Source organism: Macrobrachium nipponense, chromosome 1 (assembly GCF_015104395.2).
Source record: "Macrobrachium nipponense isolate FS-2020 chromosome 1, ASM1510439v2, whole genome shotgun sequence".
NCBI classification, from domain to species: Eukaryota; Metazoa; Arthropoda; class Malacostraca; order Decapoda; family Palaemonidae; genus Macrobrachium; species Macrobrachium nipponense.
The window spans coordinates 198,044,964-198,064,425 of NC_087200.1; positions in this window are offsets into that span (position 1 = coordinate 198,044,964).

The following is a 19,462-nucleotide window of genomic DNA, read 5'->3' on the forward strand; positions in this document are numbered from 1 at the left end:
CAATTATTAACATTTGAAACAAATTCACTGGGGTGGGTTAAATGCACTTCTAGCAAATTGAATATTACTATTCAAAGGAATTGGTTAAACTTCTATACTTTGACCAAATTACACCTAGTCACTAGAAACATTGTGAGTCATATTGGTATCACGAAGCGAGATACCAAGCAATTAATTATTTCCAAAAACTGGTGATGGAATAATATGCAGTGTTGAAAACTTTTTCAACCAACCGGTGCAGTGACAGAATCACTCGGGGAATGGGCGGGGTGGCAAAAATGCGTTTGATTACAATAGGCTATTTGGACAGTTAGCTGATAAGCATACTATTAGTCAGGGAGATTAAGTATTTAACACTGACCTTCATATGTATTGCGTATAGATATAAGGTCTCAACAAGAAAGATTTGCAATAGGGTGCGTAAGGAAATAGTGAATATAAATTCTAATTCATCTGAAGCATTTTGTCAGTGATACAGAAACTACAGTGCACGATACAAAGGAAAATACAAATATATATATATATATATATATATATATACCAGACCCCCCCCCCACGAATAGTTAGAATCCGCGAATGTTTGGAACCCCCCTCTAAAAATGCTCATAAACTCCTATCCTGAACATACAAACACCAAAGTATCCCTAAAAAGACCATCCTTCATCAAATATACATAAAATATCCTATTATGGTTCATATTAATCTTTGAAATATTATTAATACTGTTTTAAAGTAAATCTTACATTTTATGGTTATACAAATACATACTATGTACAGTTGGACACAGGTTTCCCTGGTACACCTTCTTGAGGGACTTCGAAAAATTATATGGTAACAGTGTTTACTGAGGGGGATGTGGGGAGGACTCTTCCTCTCTTAGCAAGAGTTCCACCAATAAGCTATGGAATTCTTTCAGTGGGAGGAGTCATTAGGTATGGTTGGAGAAACACACACACACACACACGGAGTAAAAAAAAAAAGAAAAGAAATTTGAGCAGGGTATATTTAACTTTCGTCTAAGTCGTTATCTTACCACCGTGTCTGTTATTATATATCGGTCATATCCATTACACAATACTTAAAATTGATCAAAATTTTAGAGTTATATTGGTATTGGAGAGAATCACGAACATCATAACAGGATATTTTAACCTTATCACGTAAGCCAAGTTTATAGTATCGGTTGCAGTGCGTTTCCTACCAATAATATAATAGGAAGCTATAAAGAGAAGCGCAGCAACACTTCATTGAACATACCCAAAAACTCAGTGAACGTGTTGAAAGTGTCCGACACCTTAGCTTCTCTCTCTCTCTCTCATCCATATTAGCTACTTTAAAGTGACATGTCATCTAGAAATACCACTGCGCTAAGTATTCAGTTTTGATATGTCATTAACACCTTTTAATCTTGACTAAACTAATATTATGCATATATATTTTTTCGGGGGGCGGGGGGAGTGGTGTCGGGGATAGAGTTCTTGTTGTTAAGCCGTCTTACAGGTTTTGGAATTCTAAAATGTAATTCAAACTGACAAGCTTCTTGCTTTTGCTGTACCGATGTCCTCAGCCTGGCTTTGCTACAACTGAAATGGGTGGAGGACTAGGGGTAAGGTGGGCCTGTTGCGACCCCGATGAGTGTATGAAGTACTAGATATGCTCGTGGATAGTGTATGGCTAACGAAAAGCTCCACTTGAAATATTTTCTTGTTTATCTTTAATAAGCCTGCGTGTTTTTAGTATTTATTCCTAATATATTATAGTACTGTAGATTTTTCTGAAATAGAACAAAAACATTTACAAGAAGAAGGATTGGGTTAAACTCACTCTCTCTTGTAAATACATTAGAATAAAAAGAAAAGGAGAGACGGAGAGAGAGATGAGAGAGAGAGAGGAGAGAGAGAGAAGAGAGAGAGAGAGAGAGAGAGAGAGAGAGAGAGAGAGAGAGACTAGACGTTACTGAGGAATCAAAATGAAACTACTAGGGCCAGAAAAAATTCCACATCGTGTAATGGAAAGTGAAGAAGGACTCCCAAACTTGGTGCAAACTTTTAACCATTCCCATATGGTAAACTTAATCGTTTGCCAATGATAAACAATTGTTGATATTCAGAGGTTTCATGTATTCATGGTTGGATTTGTATTCCCTCTTGAATATACTGTAGAGGTTATTCCCTACACGCTGTTCATTACAATAATTATTACATGATATGGATAAACACTATCTACTTGGTTATTTTCTAATATATTAATTGTGATACATGTTTTAATGTCATACGGACAGAAATTCCTTTCGCTCTTATCATCATTCGTGTGAGGATAAGAGACAGACGTCTCTATTGTTAAACAGCCCCTTCAGTCATTTACCTTTCCATTGTGGAAAGAGCTATTTGGAGAAATGTAGTTTGATGATATTGTCCTAGGGTTCTCTTTTTAGATAATTTTTAAAGAAAAAATCAGGATAGCGAAATTCCCTTTAGATTTTGAACTCCTTTAAAATATGAAATTCACCTTTCTAATAAATAAATTATAATAATCATGACCTGGAGCTAGACGATATGCATAGGTCTGTTTAAGATTTTTTTTTTTTTACATCATACGACATGGAAGTTCAGCGGAAGCCATGGGGTAATCCAAATATACACACTCAATTTTTACATTTATTTTAAATATTAGTGAGAAGTCCAGCCACCTTCCTTCTAGATCACCTCTTGCAATCTGTTAGGCATAGAAGATTCATGGTTTCTGACGATCTGTGGTCGGTTGTGGAAGAATTTCCATTGTGTTCCCAGAGGTTCATAAGTTGATCTGGAGGAGCAAACTTGTAATAAGTATTAATCCTCATAGATGAATAAACATTATCCTAATGCAGGGGTTGTTACTTAGCATTACATTTCCCCAAACGATATGTCATTATTTCCCCTTTTACGGAAAGCAACGCGTAAATTGTAAAAAAGTTAGATTGTTTTCCTTCAGATACCACCGAGGAAACATTTACGAAGTGGCCAGGAGTGGCTTGTAACCGTAAACGTGTGGGCCTGGATTTCCTTATATGGTATATGTGATATCACCAAGACTGAAGGGTTTCACCAGTGAAAAATACGTTAAAATTCTTCAGGATTTCTTCCTCCCTTCACTTCAACAGCGGAATTATCCCTTACCACCTAGTCCTGTCAAAATTTTCATTCATGACGGCTGCCCCATCCATACGGCCAGAATAGTCCAGGAATGGCTTCAAGGTCGAGAGGATTTGAATTGGTTGCCTAGCCAAATAAGGTGCAGAACCACATAGATCCCGAGAAAGATAAAGTCGATTTATTAAAGATTGAACAATTCACAGGTGCCCCGAGAGAAGCCGAAGTGTAGTGGAAAAATCACTGAATTTCTAATCAGTTTTCTCCCACGTATGCATAAATTTTTTTATCTTATTTTTGTTCCCATTATTTTTATGCTCATCCATTTCGTATGAAGTAGCTACTGTCGCATATCTTATGTAATATAAGCTGGTTAGGGGTAATTACGTTTGCTTTATGTCTATTACAATTAGAATCATAATTACCTGACCTGTTATCGAATTACAATTACAACTTCAATAATACTGATATACAAAACTTAAATATTGGGAAAAAAATTCACAAAACATTTTGCACAAAAAAGGAAATAAATGGAATAAAAATTTTTTTTAGAATTGGTAGCTGGCTTGTTAAGATTCTCCCTTAATAATATATATAATAAATAAATTGGGTAGCGACTCAAAACATCTCTGTTGCATTTGGTTAAGATGAGTTCTCGAAAAGTAACAGGGCTGCTCTAGGATAACAATTTCAAATAAAGTACTTTATTATTTGAACTTTTCAGTTACAATTACAATTACCGTTAAGTATAAATAAAAAACAACCGCAATTACAGTTAACTTCAAAACGTATAATTAAAAACATTTCAGATAAAAGGTAATGTTTATTTGTAAATGGGTAAAGCTCTCTTACTGTGGGTTTCACAGACAGTGCAGTCAAGTTTTTGGTCAATAACACTGTAATGAAGACTGGTATCAGTACGAAATTTTGCTATAATTTTTCGGTATAATCAAGGCTTTAACTCAAATAAATGTCCGGTAAAAATGCTCAATTTTTATTTGTAACACATAGAGCAACTGTAACCAGTTACCTATTCAAACCAATCTGTAAGCAATTGGCGGCTCTCTCTTTGCTAAAAAAAAAAAAAAAAAAAAAAAAGTTGAAAAGTTGCGTGACAAACGGATTTCTGCTACCATGCCGACGTTATGTTCCTAGGTGGCCATCTCTTCTTCACCTTCGTAATACAAGCATATGGCTGATGCCCTGAGTCCAAATGAAGATTGCGAAGGAGGTAACCAAACACAAGTATAACAGTAGCTTTACCATCAATCACAGTATCTATCGTTCTACTACTCCACCATACATGCAGATATCTCTCACTCTAATAATTATAATCATTTACTCCTTACCCAAATCAATAGTCACTAAAGAAAGAAAAAACAATTTGACCTTAAGATAAAAATAGTAATAGCTACTACTACTACTACTACTGCTGCTGCTGCTGATGCTAAGAATATAGTAAAAAAAAAACTGGTTATTATTATTAATAATTAACTATATTGTTTTCCTTGTTTTTTTGCACATTTTTTTTCCGTGCCTGAAACTTATACGGTACCGTACTTTGGTAAAACTGTCGTTGCGTTTAATTGCCGTTACCGTTACACATAGGCTAAATATCAACCGTGCTGTACCGTAACTGTAATGCCAGCCTGCTGGCAGGTAACAACCAAGTGAATCGTTAGATATAAACAATATTGTAAATTATTATTATTAGATTAGATAGATTGGGATAGTAAAAAAAAAATCGTACCAAATATACTTAAACTGAAGTAACATTCAGAGAGAGAGAGAGAGAGAGAGAGAGAGAGAGAGAGAGAGAGAGAGAGAGAGAGAAGGGAGGGGGAGGAGATGTGAGGGAAGGAAATGGAAGGGGGTGGAGGGAGAGGGTAGGCGAATTTTTTTTATACTGTTGTGTCATATCCATTTCTGGCTAATCGAGCCTTTTGCCTCTTCGTACAGGACAAGTGTCTATTCTTTATAATTTGTGATTCATGATACTCTTATAAATTACGGTACTGGTGTAGTACACTATAGGAAAATCTCGTACTTATACGAATCTTAGTTACAGAGAAATAGGTTAGAGAATTCGCGAACACTTTTACCGAGCTCATTTTACGAAGCAGTGCTCAACGAGTATTCAGTTCTCAATGTAATTATTAACAGGAACAATAATTACGTGAGCATATTATATTTAACAGTAGTATCTTTATTTCATACCATGGTGATTATGATCCCTATTGGCTAATCCTACAATCAAGGAACGATATAATGATATATGAATCATGGTATTGTTTTACTCGACTCAAAACGGAGTCTGAATCCCAACGGAGGTAAGGTCGTCAGCAGGATTTTTAAATGGGTTAGACTTCATAACCACTCACCATGAATCGAAGGGACACAAATCTGGCGCTGCTAGGACGAATTGTCACTTTACGCGACAACGGTTTCTCGATACGAGCCATTGCATGTTGATGTTGGTTGGTCACACCCCCCACCACCGGTACAGTTGTGGATAAGAAAAAGGTGGGAGGAGAGTGGGGAACTTGAACGACTTTGCGTAAGTTTGGGTTTATGCTGAATGATTGGTGGATATGTTACATTGTCCATGGTTATTTAATCTTGCTTATTTGATATGAAAGTTTCTTCTTAAATGTTATTTCGTCTCGCTATTATAACTTTTTTTGGTTAGACTACAGATATCCGCAGCCATTCCAACACCACAGTAATATTTCAGGTGCACCTCCATAATTCCACACCGTGGGTGGTTGGCCCTTGCCGACTTCAACCATGAACAAAGTTAGATAGTCGATTAAGTTGTCTCGGTAAAATTAAGCCTATAAGAGCATTTTATTTGTGCCCACCCCGTCACAGTCATTGTGTGTCTTTTGATAGCTATAGTTTATTTATTAAATGTCATTTCAGTGATGTCTTAGGAATGATTTACAGTTTTAATAACCACCAACCAAATTGAGAATATTAAGGATATATGTAATCTCGTTCTATTTGATATGCTTTTGAAATAAAAAATATATAGCCATGTTTACTAAATTATGATAAATCCATCGAGTATAAAATTCGAAGAATCTAGAATTGATTGCGATGTTATATAAATTATAAGTTAAACATTTAAGATAATATGTTTGCTTAGCTAGGCCAGGTGGTCCACAGAAAACCACCCCAGCTGAGGATGACGCCATTATCAGGGCCGCTGGAGAGCAACCCTTAACCAACCCCGAGGCCATTCATGACGACCTTGGATTAGAAGTGTCATCGATGACAGTACGACGCGGACTCCACGCTGCTGGGATTCATCACAGAACTCCAGCAACGAAGGAGCTCTTGACTGAGCGACATAAGGCGGGAAGGCTTGATTTTGCCCAACGTCATGCTGATAAGGGTTTGGACTTTTGGGGCAGGGTCATCTTTACTAAGTGCTTCTCGTCCACATCGCATGGGAAGCTGCACTGTTGGCGAACAAATAGAACTCGGTATGATAAGGAAAATCGTTACTTGCATCAATTATCAATTGCATTCTTCTTTATATTAATTATTAATCTTCAGATTTTGTTCCACGGAAGTGGACTGTCAAAATATACAAAGGGAGTTAACATAAATAAGAATGCTATTTCTGAGATAAATACTAGGTAAGGGACAGTGGCATCATTTGCTCTTTTTCCTCAAATATAATATATTAAATAAATAATTACACAATAGAATTCTTTCAGTGTTGTTCATCACTGAGAATTTAAATTCTCCAAAGGTATATATATATATGATTTATATTATACACCCCCATTTTTTTCTCTCATTCAGATATGAACCCCGTAACATTGTTGAGGTGGTTCGATCTGGCCATGTCACCTGCAACGTATGGGGCTGGGTGTGTCTGCATGGTATGGGTGATGTGTTCCGTATCGAGGGACGATTCACAGCAGCTAAGTATGTTGAGCTGCTGCAAACCTCCTTCTTGCCTTCGTTACGAGAAAGGAATTTTCCCTTCCCACCAGGGCCCATCCTGTTCACACTCCTCACGTTGTTCAAGAGTGGTTTGCCAGACAGGATAACCTGCTTCTTCTTGAATGGCCGAGCAAAGGAGCAGATATGAATGTGATTGAACACGTGTGGGCCCAGATGGTGAACACATGGAAAATGGAACATGAGAGAACAACACAGCAACTCATGGCTCACATCAACTATCAGTGGAAAATTTGTAGACGAGACCGCAGCAAATTTTCAACCTTGTTCATTCGATGCCCGACAGATTGAGGGAAGTGACTGAGAGAGAGGGTGGATGGTCAAGGTATTAGACTGTATATAAATGTTATATTTTTTGTAGGACCTAAAATGTTCTCATTTTTTTCTCACTAGTTATTTGATTATATGTTTTAATAAACATAATTCACAACAAGTTTTATTATAACCATGATATTCTTGATATAATGTTCGAAGTATCTGTAAAAAAAAAATTGCATAATGCCTCCATACAATATTGAGAGTATTGCAGTAAACTTTCCTACTTACTCAGGCCCCACATGTGTTTGATGTCTTCCTAATCACCGTTTCTTGTTAACAGCATTGAATTATGGAACTGAGTGACTCGCTGAGCACTGTTATCATACAGTGAGGTCGGTAACAGTATTGGCAAATTGCCTTAAAGCCCGTCCACACGGCCGAGCTTTGCTCAACGAACTTTGTTCGATGTGATGTCAGAAGCGGAGAAAACGCGGCAAAGTACTGACTTTTCCCGCTGTTTCTCCGCTTCTGACGTTCACATCGGACAAAGTTCGTCGACCCAAAGCTCGACCGTGTGGGACGGGGCCTTACCTGTATACTTTGTCTCTGTGGTGTAGCCGATCAGATATGATACTTCGCAACTTATTTCGCTTATTAGTCTTCTTGAAGTCTATTAAAATAGTTTTCCATTATTTGAAATGTAATGCTTTATATCCTACTGATATTTTCAATGTATCTTTGGTGTAAAACCTAAGTTATATGAACAAGAGTAAATATGTGGCATATTTTTTGGCCGTCGTTGTCGTTCTGAGTAGAGGGGGTCCATATTGTCATCTGTGGGGACATTTTAAAAGGTAACTGTCAATTCGTGAATGATACTCTCTTTATGGTAGCCACTATAAGGAAAGCCCAAATGACTTCACCTATCACCTGAGGTCAACGAAATATAGTCTATGATATACAGTGCATATAATTTTAGAAAAAAAAAACAACAGTTTAACCCTTAAAATGTCAACCACGTCATATGAACGTGTTGTTTACGTCATGTGACGTTCTTAAGTTTTTAATTTTGTGCGCCTTCATAAGCTTATTGTATTGATATTGGTTCGTACTACTTAGTGCCTTATAGAGGTTTTGCTGGGCCGTTTGCACTGCTGTCTTCCATTTGTAATTGAACTGCGCGGGGGAGGGGAGGTAAGGGTGGCCTAGGAGGTTGTCAGAAACGTCAAAACCAGCTAATCCTGTGTGGCAAAGGATTAGTGGCGATAATTTTTTGTTTTTTTTTGCCGCACACCTTCGATTTTGATGATAGTATATCAGGAATAAAGTTTTTTTTTATTCTATTTTTGATAATTCTATAATGGAACTGACTGTAGATAGATCCAATCGTTAATTTCATGTTATGAAATGGGGTAATATATCAAGCGAACACTCAAGGGAACAAGAGTTTATGACATTTTACAGTATCAGAGATGAGAAATTTCTTTGCTTTGGGGTTTGGTTATGATTATGGGTATTGTCAGGAAGGGCAATCTTCGATATTATTGGGTCACTGATCCTCTCCTGAATACACTAATGACCAATCCTAACTGCAGGGTACTTGAGCGCAGGGCTTTTTCTTATCATTAAGTTAAGCTAGTGCAGGGGTTTATATTATATATTCCTATATATATATTATATATAATATCTAATATCTATATTATTATTATATATATATATAAGATATATAAGTTAGCTAGTATAGCAGATATATAATATATATTATATATATATATATATATATATATATATATATATATATATATATATATATATAAGTTAGCTAGTATAAGAGAGAGAGAGAGAGAGAGGAAACGCACTGCAACCAATGCTGTAAACTTGGCTTACGTGATAAGGTTAAAATATCCTGTTATTTTCGGCAATACCAATATAACTTTAAAATGTTGATCAATTTTAAGTATTGTGTATAATGAATATGACCGATATATAATAATAGACACGGTTGTAAGATAACGTCTTATATTATAAGTGAGACAACAGTCTTCATTACAACGATATAAACTGCTCAGATTTTTTTTTACTCCGTGTGTGTGTGTGTGTGTTTTCTCCAACCATTCCTAATAACTCCGGCCCACCAAACGAACTCCAGAACTTATTGGTGGAACTCTTGTTAGCAGAGAAGGGGTTCTCCCCCCTCATCTCCCTCACTAAACACTGTTACCATGTAATTTTTCGAAGTCTCGCAAGACGGTGTACCAGGGAAACCTGTGTCCAACTGTACGTACTGCATGACTTAGTTACGTATGTGAAAATAATTCAGTCCCCCCATAAGTATTCAGTCATGCACGTTTTCTTTCGTACTGTTACTATTTGAAACATCCATTTTCTTTTTACAAGGGAAACAATTGTATGTGAAATCACAAATACCAAATGTCTACTTAAAGTATTATCCTACATCAAATATACCATTGAATTGGTATTTTAATATAATTTTAAAGTCATCTAAACATTTTACCATTAGAAATATATAAACAGCCAATAGCAGAGAGAGAGAGAGAGAGAGAGAGAGAGAGAGAGAGAGAGAGAGAGAGAGAGAGAGAGAGAGAGAGAGAGAGAGAGAGAGAGAGAGAGAGAGAGAGAGAGAGAGAATAACTCCTTACGATTTCAATAGATTGAAGTGAACGTCTGTAGGCAACTTTTTCCCCCTCCCATAAATACATATATTTCTCCAAAGAAGAGAGAGAGGACTGTGCAATTATGTTTGTCTGTCTATCAATTCTTTTGCTGAGAGCGAGAGAGATAAAGGAAGGAAGAAATAGAAACACCAAATGTATACCTTATGTAACATCCTGCATCACATTTACCTTAAATTATTATCATATTACTGTATTAATCTTAGAGATTGTATTAATATAATTTCAAAGTAATCCTAAACATTAGTAGCCTTAAAGGTATATACTTACATACGTACTTATAACACTTGCAGCCAAGAGAGACAGAGTTACCACTATGGCAAGTATCTTGTGGAGAGAGAGAGAGAGAGAGAGAGAGAGAGAGTTGTCCTTACAGTGTTTAAAAGAGAGAAATGGAATGATTATTCTATTTAAAATACTCACATATGAATTTTGTACTTACAATTATAGTATTATTATTGGAAAATTTAATGAAAAACTTATTACATACATGTCCATGAAAATTTATCCTCATTTCAGTAAGATGAGAGAGAGAGAGAGAGAGAGAGAGAGAGAGAGAGAGAGAGAGAGATTACATAAAACATTAAATTCGTTGACCATTGTATGGCATTGTACTTTCCCAGGCTCGAGAGTCACTGGCGTTATTGAGGTAGGGAAATTATTCCCCCCCCAAGTGTGAAAAAGACGAAGGGAAGATTTTCATTTGATAATTAGTCATCGTCTTATTACTACTTCTATTAGTATTATTATTTTATTGAAATAAAATAAACACGTGCATCTACCATAAAAATTCTCTCATCTCAGTAAGAAAAAGGAGTTACTCCTTTACAAGTGAAATGGAAAGGTAATTTTCATCTGTTTTAAAATACTACATTATGAATTTTGTAATTACAGTTTTATTATATTATTATTATTATTATTTATTATTATTATTATTATTATTATTATTATTAGTATCAAATAACTGAAATTATCAATAAACATTTTACATAATAGTACCATATAAAACTTCTTTCATCTCGTAAAAGAGAGAGAGAGAGAGAGTGTTTATCCTCTCTGTCTCTCAAAAAAATACTTAAACGCTACAGCGAAAGAGAGGAAGGGAGTTACCACTATGACACATATCTGGTGTGGCAAAGAGAGAGAGAGAGAGAGAGAGAGAGAGAGAGAGAGAGAGAGAGAGTTAACCTTAATTAAAAAGGGACAATGGATAATTTAGTATGTATTTCTTTAAAATACTATCACATAATATGGAATTTGTGAATTACAGTTATTATTATTATTATATTATTATTATTATTCTTATTTTATTATTAATCATTATTATTAATATTGTTATTATTATTATAATTGAAAGTATTAAAACAAATAGTACAAGTACTATAAAAAATCTCGAGTCCTCAGTAAATGAGAGAGAGAGAGAGAGAGATAGAGAGATCGAGAGAGACGAGAGAGTAGAGGAGAGAGAGAGAGAGAGAAGGGGGGGGGAGGGGGAAATTTCATGAGCAATTGATGGCAGCAACAAAACAGCTCCTTCCCCCTCCGGTCACTTAACTTGATATGTATATCTTACATAATTTTTTAAATTTATAAGCTAAAATTTTACTAATTCACTATGGTATTTTCTTTAATGAATTGATATTATTGCTGTATAAATTAATATTAATATTTGAATAGTAAATCATTCATTATCATACAAAAAAACATACATCTTTGTAGTAGAGAGAGAGAGAGAGAGAGAGAGAGAGAGAGAGAGAGAGAGAGAGAGAGAGAGAGAATTAGTATTTTTATTATGTGATATCATTTAAACTTAATAAACTTACTAATACAGTATTAATCAAATTAATATTTGAAATTAGTAAATCATGCATCATAAAAATTTATTTAGTCATGAAAATAAACATCAAAATACACTAATTAGTGATTATTTTCGTCGGAAAATTCTCCGAATGGGCGAGTCCGTCCGCAAATAATTTCTAGATAGGTTCCAAAGAAAAATCCGCGAATGTGTGAGTCCGCGAATCCGGAGAATGCGAATACGGGGGGACCACTGTATATGATATATATATATATATATATATATATATATATATATAGTATATATATATATATATATATATATATATATATATATATATGTATATATATATATATATATTATATATATATATATATATATATATATATATATATATATATATATATATAATATATATATATATATATATATATATAATGTATAACTGAATCACGAAAGTTAGGAACGTGATAAATCCATAAACAAAGATACATGCCCACGAAGGAAATAAACGAAGGAGCAACTGCGAGACCTTTTTTGACGTTTCCACGTCCTTTACTAAGCAGAATTGACATACATAAGGGAAAAGACAAAACAAGAAGATTCGTATAACTGACAGATAGGGATTATAAAGAGATTAGTACCTCGAATCCGACACACCTGGAAGATGAGTAACCTTCCCAAACAAGCATAAAAACTTTCTTTATATATATATATATATATATATATATATATATATATATATATATATATATATATATATATATATATCTTAACTTAAATGCTCTGTGGGAAATGTAACGAAATAAACTATGCCGATCGACAGAACAGGTTTTTAAATGCCACAGGGGAGATGAATTCACTCTCATGGATACTTACAATGAATATAAAATTTTGCTCAGAGCATAGAAAAAAAAGATAAGTACTTATTAAATTTATAGGTATTATACGTGTTGCAGGTATCGAGCCTCGCAAAATATACCGAAAGGCATCTAAATGAATAGTAATACCATATGAACCGCAGTAAAAACACATTACTAAAGGAACAAGATATATGGACACTCACGGTATGAATTATCTGTTGTTCCATCAAGAAAATTGTCTAGAAACAATTTAAACAAAAGGTCCCAAAAAGAAACAACAAAGGACGACAAGCGCAAATAAAAAAATAGTCAATCTAAGCAACAATGAAATTATTACTCAAATCACAACCTGAAAAACAGTAAAACAACCTTCATAAACTATACAAAACTACCAAGTGATACATTCAACATATACTATATGATTCGGTAGAATTCAAGTCAAATACGCTTTGTAGACATTCAACGACGAGAGAGAGAGAGAGAGAGAGAGAGAGAGAGAGAGAGAGAGAGAGAGAGAGAGTTAGTAGATATCGCGGGTTAATGATCCTGTGTACTTCAAAGCCTAAATATATATAGTACTAAGTAAAAATAAGAAAAAATTCAAATCAGTCCAATCTCTTTTCAGTCAACTAGGAACGATAATGAATGAAAAGATTCAGGAATAATACATATAACGAGATGGTGAAACTGCTTCAGCGAAAAACCAGATCTTTACAATGACGCTGACACCGAAAGCCAAGTTAAGAGGAGGAAAATTTGTAACCCGATCGGAAAGGCCGCGTCTCTCTCTCTAGAACAGCCTGTGACCGGCCACAACACACCAAATCCGGTTCAGGAGTCCTTCAAAAGCCCAAGACTTAGCAGCAGCTAGGCAGCCCTCAGGAAGTTTGGTCAACCTGAAGAAGAAAGGGGAAGGAAACGCTGACGTCAAACAGAGGTTATTGCTCCAGACGAAGTATAGTAAGAAAGGCGATATTTCACAATCGAAAACCTACACGCACACACATACAGTATATATATATATATATATATATATATATATATATATATATATATATATATATATATATATATATATATATATATGTGACGGTACTTACTTTCTTTGCACAGATCTAAGGTAACGTGTGCCGTGGAGGCTGTACTTTGGGGAATTAGGTAAAGGGGTTCTGTTAGGATGAGAAATTAATTGATATGTTTCTTTGCATTAAGTTTATCTTCGTTAGTTGGTTCTTACACTGTTTTTCCACCTTCTGAGTTACTGGGCTCTTGGACTGATAAAACTTAATTGGCACTTGTTGCAATTACGAGTCTATAGGCACGAGGGAAATTTACTGAGTATTGATTGTCACTTTCACTGTCTTTGATTGCTTCGCACACCACACTTTTGCACCTGTTCTTCTTCTGGGGATTCTTCTGTCCTTCTCTGTTTCACGGCCATGCCACTGCAGTTCTCCCCTCAGGCTCCCCGGTTGTTCTCTCTCTTGGCTTCTCTGTTCCCCTTTTTTCTCTGCTTCCTTTTCTGCCTGCTCTCTCTCTGTCTCGCCTTTTTGTTCAGTTGAAATCTCCTTAGCCCCGCCTTTGGATTTTTGGATTCTGACTGGGTGTGGCATTTTCTGAAAGACTTTTTGTGTCTTAGTGGCTGCTAACTTCATACGAGACCGCCTTCCTGTCAGGTCTTCTACAGTAATTCGTAGGCTTTGAATTTTGTATACGCCTCCTTCTTCATGTCTGGCTTCTTAGGGGCGTATGCCTTGGTAACCTCATAGGTCATTCGTTGATACCCCTTTTGGGCTGTCTTATGACCAACACTCATGGCTTTTGATTCGTCGATACTAGAGGCCATATTTTGGGATTTGGGTGGAGCACTTAAGAGTTCGGCACTCCCCTCCTTTGAACAACGGGTCATAGAATTCCTTTTTAACGTATGCCAGATGGCTCTCTCTGACCTGTTCACGAAGGGAACGGCGATTAGTCATAGGCGCTAATGAGAGTAGTTTCCAATTTCTCGAATATGCCTGGGCGATATCCCTCATCGACCATAATCTCTTGTTGGTCACTAATCGCTGGTACGGACAGAGGCTTTTTTGGGGGAGATGAAAACCAGATGTCTAATGGCTAAAAGCCTAATGTTTGGAGTAACAAAATCCCTTCGCTAAGAAAAATCATTATCGTATTTCCCTTTTCTCTTTTCTCCTTATTATCCGTTTCGTGCCTTTTTCTTAAGTATTATTAAGTTATTGCCTTTTGGAATAACGACACTGTGCCACACTATTACAGTCTCGGCCCGCTACCTCGCTGACTCCGACAGCGTTATCTAAGCTGAAGCAAATATTATACCTACAAGAGGACTCCTAACTTATGCTTCTTGGAAATCATATTGAAACTTTAACTCAAAAACATCAAAAGTGAATGTAAACATGAGCAAATCCTTGATTAAGTAACGTTAAGGGCAACAATCAAAATTGAATGTAAACATGAGTAAATTCTTGAGTAAGTAACATTCAGAGAAACATAAAAAACTGAATATGAATATGAACAAATACTCGATTAAGTAATATTGAAAGAATCATCAAACTGAATTCAAATATGAGTAAATCACATTAAGAAACATGGAACTGAATGCAAACAAAATAAATCACCAAAAAAACCAGAAAACTGAAAGTTAACATACATAAGCCCTTAAGTCACATAAGTTATATAAATGCATGGTAGAAGCAAAAAATAATGGTAACTATCCAAGTTTACAGTATATGATTGGTTCAGTCCTCAGTCCTACTCTATCTAGGTGGATATTGTCTCTTTTATGGGAAAATAAATTTCGTTCTTCGTTGACGACACTTGATGCTTCTTGTTCGCTGCGACCTGCTGCTTGGAGACAAGTCCTGGGAGAAAAATATCCTTGTGTATTTGTATGCAATAAACAAGTGTGTCCTTGACTTCCTACGGAGAGTGTGTATTGTGTTATGCAAAATTTCATTGGACATTCTTACTGTAATTTTCTGAGTAACCTAGTACATTAAACAATATAACTTCACTGCTTGATACTAAAACAAAATTGGCAACTCGGTTAAAGGAACTGGTTAGTGGTTAATACTTGTAGGTTTCTTCTACTGTGACAACAATTAGTAAGTTTTCACCAATCAATATCTTGTTAGTAAGTTTTTCAACAACTACTATCTTGTTAATGAGTCTTCATCAATTAACTTCTTGTTAGTGAGTCTTCATCGATTAATATCTTATTAGTAAGTTATCATCAATCAACATCTTATGGATTTCAGCAAAGTAAGTGTATTAATTACCCCTTTAAAATCATAATCATTTCTGAAACGAATTCTCTTATCTTAAAATCTCTTAATATCTATCTTAACCCGTCTTATTTATTCTTTTACTTCTAAGAATGTTCTTATGGAACGGTTAAACTTAATATACGTCTTAAATTCTTATACTGCGCATTGAATCGTTTCTTTACATACCCAAATATTTCCCTTCAAGTCAAAATAAATAAATTTGAAGTTAGTGCACGTAACTCAAAAATTCTTGCTACAAACCGACTAATTAAAGTAAGAATTGTAACAATAAAAGATTATTCCTAAGTCGACCGATGAAGGTAAACTTAGCAATAAAGAAATCAAATAAATACATGGGAATAATGGGATGAATTAATGGGTTTGTTCTTCTGTTTCACTGAAAAGTGACTCTTCTATTTCTTAGGTTATATCTAGTTCCTTCTTCGGGAATTTCTTCTGACGTCTCTGTCATTTCGGATTCTTCGACTTCTTTGGTTCTCTTGACCTTGTCCTTGTTTATCCAAAATTCTTCTTCTTCTAATGATTCAGCATATGTGGAAGGCATTTGGTTATTCATTTTCTTAACCTTTATCTTAGTTTCTTGTACGTCTACGACCTTGTATGGTCCTGTGAATTTTGTGGCTAACTTATAATTAATACCACTTCTTACTTCCTTCTTAATATAGACTTCATCTCCTTTCTTGTAGTCTACAGGCCTTAATCCTTCTTGATGCTTCTCTATCATATTCTGCTGGGCTTCTCTAAATTCTTGTGCAATTGCTTGTGGATTACTTTAAAGTTTCCGATTCTTATCTTCATGATATCTTCAGAGTAATTAGGCTGTATTGGCTGATTCAGCCATGCATAAGGTAATCTGGGGTTCATATCCCATCAAGCTTTTATGGGAGTTGCTCGAGTACTCGTATGATGTCTTGCATTTAATGATAATGGACTAAAGGTAAATTGACGTCCCAGTCAGGATCCTGTCCTACTGTGTGACGTAATACGTCTAAAACCTTCCTGTTATTCCTTTCTACTAAGCCATTACTAGCTGGGTGATACGGCTGTATCGCTACCTTTTCTACCTTAAAGGCGTTACAAATTTCTTGAACTAACGAGTGTTGAACTCGGTCCATTATCAGAAATAATGAGCTGTGGGGCAGAATATCTGCAAAATATCTTATCAAAGAGAGCGGTTGCACATTCCTTGGCACTTTTACTAGTTAGTGGTACCAACTCTGTATATCTCGTGAGCGCGTCGATACATACTAGTATATTCTTATTCCCTTTACTCGTGGTATGAAGATTAGTGATAAGATCAATAGATACTCTTTCGAAAGGAGTCTGTGGGATAGGATATTTTCCCTAGTGGTACTTCCTTGTCTGTTCTTCCTTGTAGCTGTTGCATGTATTGCAGCTCTTCACATAATTACTAACATCCTTGTGAATTCCCTTCCAATGGAAAGTTCTCTGGATTAGTCTAATTGTCTCATCCCTTCCTGGGTGAGCTCTCATGTCATCGTCGTGCATTAGCTCAATGACCTTGTTTTTTAGACTCTTAGGTACTAACCTTTTGTGCAGTACACCTAGAAATTGACCAAATGGATCATATTCGTGACACATCCAAATTAATACGCCATCTATGTCCGTTAGTGCATCTGTGGGACATCCAACCTTCCTACCTAGTTCGGTTAATTCTTGTTGGCTGTGTTTTCTTTCGTTTCTAACGTATTTGAAACAGTTCTCTTATATCTTCATCTCTTTCTTGTTCCTTTATGAAATTTTGCCGGGAAAGCTCCTCTGTATAGTGCATGGTGAGTACATTTACGTCATTGCACATTGTTTCATTCTTTTCTTCTTCTTGACTTATCATATTTATACTATCACCTTCTGACACATATCTTGATAATGCATCTGCTACCTTATTCGTCTTCCCAGGGACATATTTCACCTCTATATCATAATCTTGGGCTGTCATGAACCAACGGGCTCTTCGTCCAGAAAAATTAGGGTTCTTTAGCATTTCTACTGCGGCTGAATGATCCGTGAAGACGGTTATCTTGTAACCAAAAATTATATATCTGAAATGCTTTAAAGCGTCTATAATAGCTAGAGACTCGAGGTCTGTTACTGAGTAGTTCACTTCTGAGGGCTTTAATTTCCTACTGTAATAAGCTATCGCATTATACTTATTATCTTGTCTTTGCATTAAACATGCTCCTATACCAATGTGGCTTGCACACCGTGGCTAAAAAGAATTCTTTGCCAAAGTCTGGGAAGCTAAGTACTGGGGGATGTGTTAATCTTTCCTTCAATTCATCAAACAAATGCTTCTTGCTGCTTGTCTGTCCATACAATGATACGTGTTCCTTTAAAAGTTCAGTTAGTGGTGCGGATATGACTGCAAAGCTCCCTATGAACTTGCGGTAAAATCCTGCTAAACCTAAGAATGACTTTACGTACTTCTTGCACTGAGGTGTAGGATATTCCTTGATTGACTTAATCTTTAAGTCGTTTACTTCTACGCCCTTTTCACTTAGTGTATGACCAAGGTAGTCTATTTTCCTTTTAAGGAAGTTACACTTCTTTAGTTTAAGCTTCAGGTGGCTTTTTCTTAATCTCTTTAGGACTTCTCTGACTAAGTCTATATGTTCCTCTATAGTATCTGTTGCTATTACCAAATCATCTATGTAACAGTGTACGTCCTTGCCTAGTAAATCGCCCAAAATTTTATCCATTAATCTTACAAAAGTTACCGGGCTTGACTTTAGACCAAATGGCATTCTTACATACTGGTATCTGCCGTTACTAGTGGAAAAAGCAGTCAAAGTTTACTTTCTTCGTCTAGAGGGATTTGCAAGAATCCCTGCAATAAATCTATAGTGGTGAAGTATCTCTTGGACCTATAGTGGCGATAAGATCTCGCATTGACGGCATTGGATAAGGGATCATTTTCAGTAATTTGGTTCAATTTTTCTGAAATCCACAACTATTCTAAGTTTTAAGTGCCCTTTTAGGAACTAGCAAAAGTGGAAAAGACCATGGGGATTTAGATGGTTCTATTATTCCTTGCCTATTCATTCTTTGTACTTCTCTTTCGATGATCTCCTTTTGGGAATGTGCTACTCTATAAGCTGGTATGTAAATTGGCTTTGTTTGATGGAATGTCTATCTTGTGCGTTATTTCGCGTGTATTTCCCAAGGTGTCGCCGTCTAGAGCGACTATATCATTATATTCGCACAGTAAGTCTATGAATTCTTCTCTAACATGGTTTTCCTTAATTTCCTTTAAATGAAATCCTATTTTAGCTCTTCTCAGTTTTATGTCCTGAGCATAATTTTCATTTCCTTTACGGATCGCGGCTACTGTTTCCCTTTCTACAACTCGTATAGGTATGGAGTATACTTCTGCTAGGCCTATCTCTGTACCTGGTGTTAACTTAACCTTTCCTCC